This window comes from Myotis lucifugus, unplaced genomic scaffold (assembly GCF_000147115.1).
Source record: "Myotis lucifugus unplaced genomic scaffold, Myoluc2.0 scaffold_67, whole genome shotgun sequence".
Taxonomy (NCBI): domain Eukaryota; kingdom Metazoa; phylum Chordata; class Mammalia; order Chiroptera; family Vespertilionidae; genus Myotis; species Myotis lucifugus.
This window is the reverse complement of record NW_005871115.1, coordinates 3,770,007-3,782,239: the sequence shown is the minus strand read 5'-3', so window position 1 is coordinate 3,782,239 and position 12,233 is coordinate 3,770,007. Positions and strand designations below refer to the sequence as shown.

Here is a 12,233-nt window from a genome sequence, read left to right as displayed (position 1 = left end):
TAGTTACCTCCCATCAGAAAGTTGTTTTGAAAAATAAAGTAGTAAAATAAAACTTGTACTGCACAAAGAGGCCCTCAGTCCAAATTAACTTCATCCCTTCCCCCCAAAGTAAAATACTGTTTGGGAAACTTCTAAAAACTGCTTTCAACTTTCCCTTAAATATAAATAAAACTATGTAATCAGCCTATCACCCTAAAACACAAAAAATTGAATAAAAAAATTCACTTTGATTTATTTCATAAAAACAACAAGTGACTTTACTTCACAAAGCCCTACTACAGGCACCTCATAATCCCTTCCTAACTGATATTTCACGTAGGGAATTGGGTGATGGCTCAAACTCATATATCGTCAACTTTATTATTATATAAATAGTGATAATCACTAAAACACCTCAAACAGTACAAACAAATCTCTAAAACCAAATAATAGTAAAAAAAAAAATTCAACTCCATATTATCAATCTTAAACATTTGTAGGCAGTATCACAGATGCACATTAGTGAATACGATAAAAGGCTGACAGACAAAAAGTGATCAGAGAGACAGGATAGAAGAAGAGGGGAAGAAAGCAGAGGGAAGAAGGGGTGAAGAAATGAGGGAAAGACAAAAAATTTTTAACTTCAGTAACTCAAAAGATATTCAAAGTTTGTCAGCTGGGTGTGGAGAATTATTTTCTCATTTTGTTCCATGCTCTACCACATTCCCTTGTAGTCAAAGAGAACTCTACACTTGGGTGAGTTTTCAAAGGCACACCAAAAGTGGAAAAAAACTCAGCATTTTTTAATATTAAAAGAATCAGCATTGCTAATAAGACTCCCACTGAATTACTCAATCTGTGGCTTTCCTACAGTAGTCAAGCAATCTATATATATATAAAAGACCTGCGACTAGAATGGCGGAACGACTAGAACAGGGGTGGGCAAACTTTTTGACTCGAGGGCCACAATGGGTTCTTAAACTGGACCGGAGGGCCGGAACAAAAGCATGGATGGAGTGTTTGTGTGAACTAATATAAATTCAAAGTAAACATCATTACATAAAAGGGTACGGTCTTTTTTTTTTTTTTTAGTTTTATTCATTGCCCCTCCCCCCCGCCAGCCCAGCCCAATGGACCCATCGGGGCAGGTCAGCCAGACCCCACCCACGCACAAATTCGTGCACTGGGTCTCTAATAAATATTAAAAGCCATCAACAATTTCAGTCTATACCAAATGAAGACTGATTTAAGTCTAGCCATAACAATAGATCACATCAGCTACTACTTTATTCCTAGAGAATGTCAGACTGTTTTCTTCACATCAAACTTTTCATTTTTCTCTGGTTCTATAGAAAATTAAAAGTACAAAGGCAAGATCTTAACTTGGATTTTCATAGTTAATTATTGAAAATAAAGGCATCTAGAACTTCTATGAAGCAATACAACACAAAAATATTCTCACCTGAGTAGACTAAATTTGCAGAAAACTTTCTATTTTTACTTTTCTGCTAGAATGTAAGAACTGTGCAAATAGCAATAAAGGAAATAGAACCCCTTCATGAAGTATCTCACTACAGTAAACCATAATGAAAGTAGCCTAAATTTTGTTCACTGATACATAAGAAATGGTCAACACAGTAAGCATTTAAAATGTTATATAGATATCAGTGTGTTTGTTTAATTAAACTGACAATAAGGAATCACGATATCAAAATGGATATATGAGGTTCAACTAACAAGTGCGTGTGTGTGTGTGTGTGTGTGTGTGTGTGTGTGTGTGTGTGTAAGCTTTCCTTACCCAGGCCAGGAGCCTTTTACACTGCTCAACTTAGGAGGTACAAATGATATTAACTACCAATTTGCTTATCTGACTTTATAATCTCTAATGCCTTCTAGCCTTATTTTAGAAGCCAAAGGGTTCCAACAGACAGTTTTCTTTTAATATATTTTATTGATTTTTTACAGAGAGGAAGGGGGAGGGATAGAAAGTTAGAAACATCGATGAAAGAGAAACATCCATCAGCTTCCTACTGCACACCCCTTACTGGGGATGTGCCCATAACCAAGGTACATGCCCTTGATCGGAATCAAACCTGGGACCCTTCAGTCCACGGGCCGACGCTCTATCCACTGAGCCAACCTGGTTAGGGCCACACAGACAGTTTTACTGAGTTAAAATATAATGTTAAGATATCTTCCATGATTCACCAGCTTGCAATGAAGTCAAAATGTTCAGATGATCAGCAACCAAAATTAGCAAAAGAATTTTCATTGAGTGAAGTAGGTAGGAATGGCAGATAAATTTCACTGTGTGGACTAAGGAAATTAATATGCTAGGATCATAATCCCTTATGAAAATCCTTGGGTCCAGGTATGCTTCAGATTTTTGTGTTTTTAAAAAGGTCAGAGAGAGCCCGGCCGGCATGGCTCAGTGGTTAAGTGTCAACCTATAAATTAAGAGGGCATGGTTCGATCCCAGGTCAGGGCACATGCCGGGATTGCGGGCTCGATCCCTAGTAGGGGGTGTGTAGAAAGCAGCCAACTGATGATTCTCTCTTATCATTGATGTTTCTATCTCTCCCTCTCCCTTCCTCTCTGAAATCAATAAAAATATATATATTTAAAGAAAAAAGGTCAGAGAGATATTGTAATGATTATGTATAGTGTCAGGTGGGTACTTAAAATATCAGGGGGACCACTTTGTAAAGTATATGATTGCCTAACCACTATGCTATACACCTAAAACTAATAAAAAATAATATTAAATGTAAACTGTAATTGAAAAATTTAAGTTTTTTATAAAAGGTCAGAGAGAGCATATAGCATATGTTATGTATCACTGCTAGCTAGAACTAGGAATCTAGGATAGCCCACACAATCAAACATATTACTATTTCTATAGCAAAGTATGTGAATATTCTTTCTAAGTAAGCTTTAAAACTATTTTAAACAAGCCCATAATAGTTTGCATCAGGTTTTGCTTTTGCCACCAAACTTTTGGAGAAACAAACAAACAAAAAACTCTTTCCATCTTTTGGAGATTTTTTTTTAGATAAAGGATGTGACTATATATCTAATACCACTACATATCAAAAATATATATAGCTAATTAATTTACTGGAGATGAAAAAGTACACCCAACTAAAATTTAGCAAAGTAGAAAGATGTTCCTGTCAAATATAATCTTAAAAATTAGGAAATGCAAAGTTATTTCTTTTTAATTTATTCAAATAAATGAATGTTGAGACTACTTAAAAATAAATTGTTAGAGAACTCTGATACTACTTGCAGTCATTTGCACTTCTTTGTATTTGGCCACATGTTGCATTTTCCCTAGCTTTCAGTTTTCATATTATTCAAGATTTCAGGAATTTGGTGTATTTCCCACTCATCTTCTTCACTTGCCCCTTTTTTCTATTTAAGTGTCTATTTTGTGCAATGTAAGTATGCACACTGGATGTAATGCTTCTCAATTTTCATGCTTTGACACAAGGATAAGTTTTGATTGGTTGTGAAAAATGCCCTAAGTAATTAGTTACAAACAGTTAAAGTACCACAGTTTATAAAGGGTTTCAAATAGGTGTATGGGTATATTCAAAATTTTCATTATGATAATACGATTCTCACTTGTATTCTGACATTCTTAATAGGGAAAGAAGTGGCTTTATCACACTGTGAACTACATATAAAACCCACCAGGTAATTTATCCATGTCTATAACCAGGGAAATTGCAATGCCCCATGTGTAAATATCAGTTGCATGTATCATGGTAGAGGAAAGTTGGAGAAGTGATGCTCTAAAACAGCCGTGGGCAAACTACGGCCCGCAGGCTGGATCCGGCCCATTTGAAATGAATAAAACTAAAAAAAAAAAAAAAAAAAAGACCGTACCCTTTTATGTAATGATGTTTACTTTGAATTTATATTAGTTCACACAAACACTCCATCCATGCTTTTGTTCTGGCCCTCCGGTCCAGTTTAAGAACCCATTGTGGCCCTCGAGTCAAAAAGTTTGCCCACCCCTGCTCTAAAACATTCCAAGAAGTATCAAAGTCACCAGAGAGAATACTCAGCTAATCACTTTGAAATATGAAAAGAGTTGTTCTCCTGTCCTGCACTTTATCTTTTGTGAGAGGTGGAAAAATCCTTGTCCAAACCTGAAAAAAAGCCTGTACTTAGCTGTGCATGCCTCAACTATTCTTTTGTTTTCTTCTGGTTATTCATATTTCCTTCAGTATCAAATTAATTGTCCAACACCTCACATCTAGTGAAAAACACACTAGTGTTTCATGATACTAAGGTTGAGAATCACTTTAAAGCAGCAATTTTCAACCTTTTGCATCTTATAAACTAACTAGAGGCCCGGTGCACGAGATTTGTGCATTGGTGGGGGGCATGGCCTGCGGGGATTGGCCCACCGTGGGAGCGCCGCTCATCCCGGTCTGCCAAGCGGCTGTGGACCCACTCATCCTGGTCAGTCGAGTTGTGCTCCCACTGTGGGAACACACTGACCACCGGGGGCAGCTCCTGCATTGAGCGTCTACCCCCTGGTTGTTAGTACACCTCATAGCAACTGGTCGACTGGTCGTTCTGGTTGTTCAGCCATTCGGTCGCTGGGCTTTTATTATATAGGATTACTAAAATTCTACAGCACACCAATATATAGAGCCCGGTGCACGAAATTCATGCACGGGATGGGGGGGGGGTTGCACCTCAGCCCGTCCTGCACCCTCTCTAATCCGGGACCCCTCAGGGGATGTCCAACTGCCGGTGGGATCAGGCCTAAACCGACAGTCGGACATCCCTCTTGTAATCTGGGACTGCAGGCTCCTAACCGCTCACCTGCTTGCCGGCCGGATACCCCTAACTGCTCTCCCCTGCTGACCTGATCCCCCTAATTGCTCTCCCCCGCCGGCCTGATCCCCCTAACTTCTCTCCCCCGCCAGCCTTATCACCCTTAACTGCCTCTGCCTTGGCCCCGCCACCATGGCTTTGTCCGGAAAGATGTCCAGTCTAATTAGCATATTACCCTTTTATTAGTATAGATTGCCAATATGACAAAAAAAATTAGGTATAATTTTGGTTCATTCACACTGGATGGCTATTGTTGTATTGGCTGTTGTCAATTTTTAACTTGATGATCAAAGGCAGGGGTGGGGAAAGAACGGCCCGCAGACCATATAAAGCACTCAAAATCATTTGGTCTGACCCTGCCAAAACATTAGGGGTGAATTAATTAAATGTTTGACCAAATATAACAGGCTAATTTTTAAGTTGGTAATTCTGTATGGCCCAGAATCCTATATAATAAAAGCCTAATATGCAAATCAACTGAACGGTATGGTGGAACAACAGGTCGCTATAATGTGCACTGACAACCAGGGGCAGACGCTCAACGCAGGAGCTACCCCCAGCCCGCAGGCCCCGACCAGTTTCGGTGGGGGGCAGAGCCAGTGAACAGGCAGCACCAGGCCAGCCAAGGCAGATGCCAGCAGGGGCCCCCCAATCGCCCCACCAGTCGCCCCACAGATCGGCCCTGATCGCCGGGCAGGAATAGGGACCCTACCCATGCACGTATTTTGTGCACTGGGCCTCTAGTGATGTTATAAATATCCAAATGGCCCTTGGCAGAAATAAGGTTCCCACCCCTGATCTAAGGGAAAGAGATCAGTGCCCTTGACCAAATAGTCAGGAATTCCACATTTTAAAAATTTTTGTAGCACACTGGTGCTATAGCACACTGGTTGTAAATTGCTGCTTTAGGGAAAATGAAAATTAAAGGTACAGTTTTGAGAAATTTCAATCTTAGTGGGAGTTAGGGTGAAGTGAGATATAACTATGAAAACTTATACTATATTTTGAGTGCTGACTGTAGATAAAGGTCATTTACTGACATTACTGTCTTTGTAATTCTCATTCTGTTGCATGGTAAATACTAATAAGTCCTTTTGCACATCTGATAGTGAAAGTTTATTCTGAAGTGACATGCTCAAACTCTCTCAGCTTAGTAAGCTACAGAGGCAGCACTGTTCCTTGCACCATACCTGCTACTGCAGGAATATCTACAGAGGGCCATGGAGGTCCTCTCAGTATTGCAAAATGCTGACTGAAACATAGCCTTAGAATCTTGAAGCTGCACGAGACCTCAGCAGTCAGTAAACTCTAACCCCACACTCAGTGCATGACTCCCATTCAATCTTTAGCCATCTGTCCCTTACACCAGTTTCTCAAAGTGTGTCAGAGTACCCCACACCTGTTTCAGTATCCCCTGCAGTACTATTTGAAATGCAGAATCCTGAGCCCTACACCAAACACACTGAATCAGAATATCTGGGGGTGGGGCCTGAGGACCTCCACTTTTAGCAAGCACTCCAGGTTGGTGTTTCTCAAACTGTACATCATAAAAATCAACTCAGTGGATGACACTCTATATTTATTTTTCAGTAAAATGGTTTGGAACAGATTAGATTTGTAGAGTTTGGATAGGAATAGAAAATATCAGAGGGCACTGCTCTTAGTACTGTTTCAGAAAACTTTTGTTTCAGTTTTTATATGTGGATTGGGATATAAAAGATATTTCCTTTCATACATTTCAGTTAAAAAACACTGAAGAAATATAGTTACTTTAAATAATTTTTTGTCCTTGTTCTTATTTCTCCTTTGAAATAAATTATCGATCTTTTATTTCATTATATCCTTGTATGGAATAATTCGTGAATAAAATCCTTCCATGTCCTTTTTAGAATCTCAGTTATTCCATTCCAGGAGCTTATTTATTCCCTGATCTTTTTACCCAAGGGCCATGTTTAACTATTGGTTTAATTATTTAATCAGTATTTTACAATATTTTTATTTTTTCTAAGACTTCATAAAATCCAACTCATTCTTATTTTTACTCTGTATCTTATACAACCACCTCATACCTGAAGTCATTTCACTATCTAGATCAGGGGTTCTCAACCTGTGGGTCATGACCATAGGAAAACACATATAGCATATTAGATATTTACATTATGATTCATAACAATAGCAAAATTACAGTTATGAAGTAGCAACGAAAATAATTTTATGGTTGGGGGTCACCACAACATGAGGAACTGTATTAAAGGGTTGCGGCATTAGGAAGGTTGAGAACCACTGATCTATATCCTTGAACCCACTCACACATTTTAACTTATTAAGTTTATATTTTGTTAGGTGTGTCAATGCTTCATGGTCTATATTAGTATTTAATCATGTAAGTCTTTCATTTCCTTAGTCTTCCACCTTCTCTCTATTTATATATACTTTTAGATAGAATTCTCTAGTAGCTTGCCTTATGTTACATTTCCATTGTATAATTGATACTTATTTTAATTCTCACCTTATCTTTTTCTTTGAAAGAAAAAAGTGAAAACAACCCCCATTAACACATGAGGATTTTTCTGGGTATATACCTTTATCATTTTAAAATGATGTCCTGGCGTTTCAAGGAAATGTAATTGCTTTCTACGGAATAATATGCACACATATGAATGTTGAGTGAAGCTATACTCACAAAGTGCTTTCCTCCGGTATGACTTAAAATATAGAAATCTCTGCAATTCGGCTCAGTATGTGATAACTGCCCTTGAGGTAGTACAAACCTACTGATTGAATGACTGTCACAGAATTTTCAAACTATAAGAACCTCTATTCGGTCTTTAGCCTTAGTCTTTACTTCCCTCAGAACAGTGTTCTCAAAGTGTAGCCTGAGGACCACCTGCACCAATTTACCTGGGGCATGTGATAAAAAAAACACAAAAAACGAAGCCATGAAATTACAATGCTCTTATAATTTAGATCAGTGAGAGGAAGAAAACTGACTAAAAATATAGGATACCATTCAGACCTATTTTAAAAGGTACCCTTCACAATGAAATGTTAAAAAAACAAGGTGGACTTCAAACAAGTTCAAGAAAAGTGTCGTCTTCTTAAGTTAAGCACCTGCTTAAGTTACCATTTTAAAATACAGGTATGCCACCCTGGTGGTGATGCAATATGTCACAGTTAATTGCCTAAATTTACTCATTTAGAACATTTAAATATCACAACTTTAAACATTTTTGCTCTTTTGTAAGACAGCAATAATTTCAGGATTTCCTTTAGTACAACAAAAATAGGCATGCCTGTAATGAGTCTATTTTCAAAAAGATTTTTTAATAGGGTTGAGATGTGAAGTCTTTATTACTTCTATTAAAGTTCTCTAATATTAAAGTAATTGATATTCATGGTACGATCCCATAAAACATGGCTCTTGCCTTACCCATGCTCTTTATGAAATGTAGGAAAACATAAACTTTAAGTATGTTAACTGTTGATTAATAATTAAATATTATGCTTTTAATTTTACTGAAAAATATGGCTAACTTTAACTGCCAAGTTAGGTTTTATGAGTTGCACCAGGTTAAGACCATTTTTTTCTTCTTTCTTTAGTACATACAAAAAAACCTTATCAATTATATAGTTTCTTACAGCACAAATGAACAATTAATTATTACATGTTCACCCGAGCTTTCACTCAAATGTCTAAAAACAATTTTGTTTCAATGGTTTAAGTATAAACATCAGGTCTACAGGTCAAAGTTGTATACACTTTTAAAGCTGTATAGCAGACCTATATGTATCCTAAAAGCAGAGCTATCTCAAACTTTTAAATCTGGGACTTTTTTTTTTTTTTAATTTGGATATGAAGATCAAGATGGATTTTAAAAAGTGTGAAAACTGGACACATATGTAATAACTTAATCAATAAAGAAATTTTTTTAAAAGTGTGAAAATTGCAAAATTTTGTTAATATCTAAGTCTCCAGTGAAAGATTCTTTCTAAAACTACCAGAGAACCTCCAAGTACATAGCACTGAAAAACAGCATAGATGATTCTCCTTTTCAATAGCGAGCATTAAAAATGAAATGCAAGCCCTGACTGGTTTGGCTCAGTGGATAGAGCGTCGGCCTGCGGACTCAAGGGTCCCAGGTTCAATTCCAGTCAAGGGCATGTACCTTGGTTGCAGGCACATACCCAGTAGGAGATGTGCGGGAGGCAGCTGACCAATGTTTCTCTCTCATCGATGTTTCTAACTCTCTATCCCTCTCCCTTCCTCTCTGTAAAAAAAATCAATAAAATATATTTTTAAAAAATGAAATGCGAATTAAAGCTTCAGTTTCAGAACTTAATAGAGATATGCAGAATAATGAAATGTGAAGTTTGGAAAAACTTGGCAATGTAGAAGCAAAACCTTTATTTAAATTCTTATTTTGATAATCAAGTCTCAAATGCAAATAACTAGCAATTCACTGTTAGGGTGACTTTTAGATTACCACAATAAGTTTGACTATAAAAACTACTCTGACTTTAAAGACCAAGACTATCTTGAAAATAGTGTTTAATGAAGCAGTTATTTGATATCTCAAAGAAATATAAAAGACCTTCAAGTTGCTTTTATTGTGGAAATTGCAGATTCCCATTTTAAATTGAGACACGGTCAAATATATCCCCGGGGGAAAAAACTAACATTAAAAGTTTGCTCCAATGAACAAAATAGTGTGCAACTGTGGTGTTCTTAGTAATCAGGAATGCACTTTGAATACTCTTGCTATACGTTCAAAAATGAAAAAACTTCTCTTCCAAACAAGCTCTAAAAAAAAAAAAAAAAAATCAAAGACATGAAATCCACATATTTTGGTGTGCACTAAATTCATCTTACAGAACCATCTCATTCTGACCATTCCAATTGGACTGTTTTATATGTGATATATTAGCAAGTTCTCAAAACTACCTGAAGTAATGTGATATTTACATTCCATAAAAGATGCTAGATATTTTAAATTATATCTCAGCTAACATTCTCAGCAATAGTTTATATTATATCTCAGCTAAGGTTCTCAGCAATGTCAAAGTATATTTTGCTAATGTCTGGAAACTACCAGAAAGGCCTGGTCTTCAAACTCAATTCCTCTTAATACTAAGAGGACCTTTAAGAATGCACACAGTATCCCAGGAAGCCAAGAAACAATACAGATAAGTTCCCTTTTCTTTTTCTTTTATGAAAAATTGAGTCCAAGTCCATTTTCATTCACAAAATATAATCCCATCTTCACTATGGTAGTATTACAAAGCACCGTAGCTGATTTACACAATTTAGTGCAACCAGTTTTCTTAACATATCAGCAACTTAAGAGTACCTGAGGAGTTCCTTATAACGGAGGGGCAAAATTACAAGTTGGTTTTCTACATTTGGGCTCACCGTGACGCCTTCAAATGCTCTATAAATTCTCAGTTTTCAGCTAGACCATTCATTACTTCTCACAAACTTTTTAGCCACTTGCTATCCCACACATTATTTCACAGATTTTTCCTTACGGGAGATATTCATCTGTAAAAGTCACTTAATAATGAATTTCAAAGTCACTATTTATTGTATATATAGGCTGTTAAAATGTACCAAATTTCTCCAAATACTTAAATTTTGAAGGAAATTAGGATCAATTTGGTCACAGTTATTTGCCTTTAGAATCAAGCTGGTTGGTACACTAAATGCTAGATATACTACACTATCCAGTCCACCCTTCCCCACAAAAGTAACTGTCACAAACAACACAAAAGAAACCTAGGAAAGAGTAAGCAAATGCCGCTCACTATAATCTGTACAATGCTTCTTTGGGATTTTAATCATTGTCTCCATTCATAAGCTGCAATCTTTCCACAAGATTACCTAGCATCAAATATCCTAGGCCTCCAATTCTGTAAATCACATTATCAATTAAAATACCTATTTGAAAATAAGTTTTCAAATAACACTTACTTGCAGGTAAACGTGAAATGAACATTTAAACAATCTTAAAATATTAGTAAGAGCAGCTGAAATCTAAATCCTGAGAATCCTAAATTGGCTTCTGTTGTGGGAACCTCCGTGGAACAAGCTTTCTGGGGTGTTGCAACCCCAATAAAGCATCCTCTTGTACACAGTAAGGACCCTTATATCACTACTAACAGCCATCCAGGTCTCCTGTATGAAGAGTTTGCATACTTACCCAGGAAGGCAAATGGAAAGTACACTGGAAGAAGATGAACTGCGGCAAAGCCTTTGTCATATGATAGTGACCTATAAAGTATCAAATAAAGGCACATCATCAGTATGGTAGAGCTTTACAAGAGTCCCAACTCCTGCAACATCTATGAAGGATCCGGAATCTCCCACCAACCCCTCCCCTTCCTCCACCCCCGTGCTGGAACTGTGCAGCAATAAAGGCCAAGAAGTTCCCTGTATTCAGAGGGCAGAGGGTGAGGGTAGCCCAGCTGGCATTTCAAGGTGTTTCAAGCACCCTCTCTCCCTACTCCCCGTATGTGCAAAGCAGAAAGTTGATCCATTCGGCAAATCCAAAACCCACACCGCGATCATTCATCAACTTGCACAAGTGATCGCCACCCCCAGGACAAATACACCAGTAAGTAACCAAATCATAGCAATCGATCGGCAGCCGGCAGCCGGAGCCTCCCAGGTGCCCAGGAGCAGGCAGGAGGTAGCACGGCGATGGCAGCGGATCCAGGTAGCGCAGCCCGCGGCCCTGCAGATCAGGGCTGCCACCCACGGCCGTCGCCCAAACGCCGGGCTCCGGTCACAATCCCGAGATTGGAGATAGGAACCAAGCGAGGAAACACATTCCCAGTGCCCAGGGCGGCAAGTGCAGGGCCACCAGTTCGGGGTTGGGGGAGCTGGGAAACCGAGAGGGAGGAAGGGAGCCAGAGATCCCACCCTGGCTTTGTTGCTGGTCACCATCAAGTTTGCATCTTAGTACAAAATGTCGATCTTAAAGGCTGACAAGACAGAGGCAGAGGGAGAAAGAGAAAGGGAATAGAGTCCATCTTGCTTTGGGGAAGAGGGGAGAGAAAAAAAATTGAAGTGCAAATCCCACACTCCGGGCGTAAAAGTCTGCTAAACACCTTTTCATAACGGAGGAGCAACGAGTGGGGTGTCCCCGTGCCCGTGGCCGCTCCAACTGGCGGCAGTCTGAGCAGAAAAGCCTCCCTCTCCTCCTCTTCCTCCTTCTTCCCCTCCTCCTCCTCCTCCTCCCTCTCCTCCTCCTCATAATCATCCTCCTCCCGCAGCGCCGGAGAAGAGCCCGTCGCCACCGCTGCTGCATCCGCTGCCCCCCTAGGAGTTTTCGATGATTTATCTGGCGCAGCCTTTCCGGAGATAGACCGCACGAGCACAAGAGGCCCGATGCCATCTGACC

General features: G+C 38.7%; 1 protein-coding gene across 4 annotated transcripts in view; it reads right to left on the bottom strand.

Moving 5' to 3' along the window:
* The window catches only part of BBX (BBX, HMG-box containing), a 290,219-nt gene that overhangs the window by 275,857 nt on the left and 2,129 nt on the right, over nt 1–12,233 (bottom strand). For all 4 annotated transcript variants that reach the window (XM_006090071.3, XM_014456988.2, XM_023754948.1 and 1 more), the window contains exon 2: nt 11,031–11,101. The gene's annotated coding sequence lies outside the window, so the exon portion shown is untranslated. The remainder of the gene's footprint in view (nt 1–11,030; nt 11,102–12,233) is intronic.